Genomic DNA, 1420 nt, shown 5'->3' with positions numbered 1-1420 from the left:
ATATATATATATATAAAAAGCACAATTTATTTGTGATCGGAGGCGTTTGTAAACTGAGGTACTACTGCTTTAAATGAATATGAGAAAGACGGGAGATAAAGCACAATTTATCCATGATCAGAGTTGTTCGAAAACCGAGGTACTACTGTATATATAAAACATACCCTTATCAGGTATACATATACCTATATATGTACCCTGACAACACATGCACTCTGATTACACTTATATATACATATATATGTATCCTGATTATGTATACATATGTACTTTGTTCACATTTACATATACGTGTACCCTGATAACTGCTGCATATTACATGTACATATACCTATATATCAACCCTTATGTATACTTACATATGTACCCTGACAGTGTGTACATATAGCTACCCGTGTCACCTGATCTCACTTACATATGCATACACCCAGACATATTGTATACAAAATGTTTTTGCCCCTCCCCCTCTGATAATAGTTTGAAACTTGTTTTTGTTTCTTTTTATATTTTGCTTTTTTTTTTATTTCTATAAATAAAAGTTAACTATGAAGTTGTGTCTTTCATCCTTTGCCAAATAATAAACTTATTAATTTCTCTTGTACAACAACGACTATCTGCTAAGGTTGCTGATATTGAGTGCCAGACTAAAGAATATAAAAATGGTTGAGAACCCCCTGCACTAAAGTGTTAGATGAAGACCATTTGTCTTGAATCTTTTTCAAACCTGTTTTCTACTTCCAAACCCTAAAGTCTTTTTCTAAGCATTGTATAGAATGGTTAATTGGTTAATTATGAATGTCTTCCAGGAAATCACCAAATTGAATGTTGCAGATTTGAGGTTATGAATATCTTTTAGACTTGATTGCATCCATCCTGGGCAGTGCTTTCAGTTATATCAATCCCAGTTCTTGCTTTAGTTTGGTATTAATATTATTGATCTCTATTTGTTGACCTGCTAAGTTATGGCAAGAACACCAGTTTTAAGATGTATAAACATGATCATAGATATACACACATATATAAACAAGTGCACACAAACATGCGTGATGGGCATCTTCACAATTTCTGTCTACCAAAATTTATTCACAAAATATATCTTACTCCAAAGCTAGAGTGGAAGGCTCCTGCCTAATGTACCCCACCGTGGGACCAAACCCAGGGTCATGTGGCTGTTAAGTGAACTTTGCCCCCACACAGCCAGATCAGCAACCACTTTCCAGGTGTTCGACAGGTTATTGAAGTAAAAACAGTCGCAGAAAAACTGATCAGCAACCAACTGAGGAAATGCAGGAAGATGTTTCAAGGCTTCAAGCAGAAGGATGGACATTTATGGAGGGACATAGAAATAAACTCTCTATCAATTTTTAAGAGGTGTGTGTGTGTGTGTGTGTGTGTGTGTGTGTGTGTGTGTGTGTGTGTG

At 35.4% G+C, this 1420-nt stretch overlaps 1 protein-coding gene across 1 annotated transcript in view; it reads left to right on the top strand.

Annotated features, from left to right (window-relative positions):
• The window catches only part of LOC106869208 (exocyst complex component 2), a 37952-nt gene that overhangs the window by 32621 nt on the left and 3911 nt on the right, over window positions 1-1420 (top strand). The gene's annotated exons all lie outside the window — the stretch shown is intronic.

This window comes from Octopus bimaculoides, chromosome 20 (genome assembly GCF_001194135.2).
Source record: "Octopus bimaculoides isolate UCB-OBI-ISO-001 chromosome 20, ASM119413v2, whole genome shotgun sequence".
Taxonomy (NCBI): domain Eukaryota; kingdom Metazoa; phylum Mollusca; class Cephalopoda; order Octopoda; family Octopodidae; genus Octopus; species Octopus bimaculoides.
The sequence above is the reverse complement of the archived record's forward strand: the minus strand, read 5'-3'. Positions and strand labels throughout refer to the sequence as shown.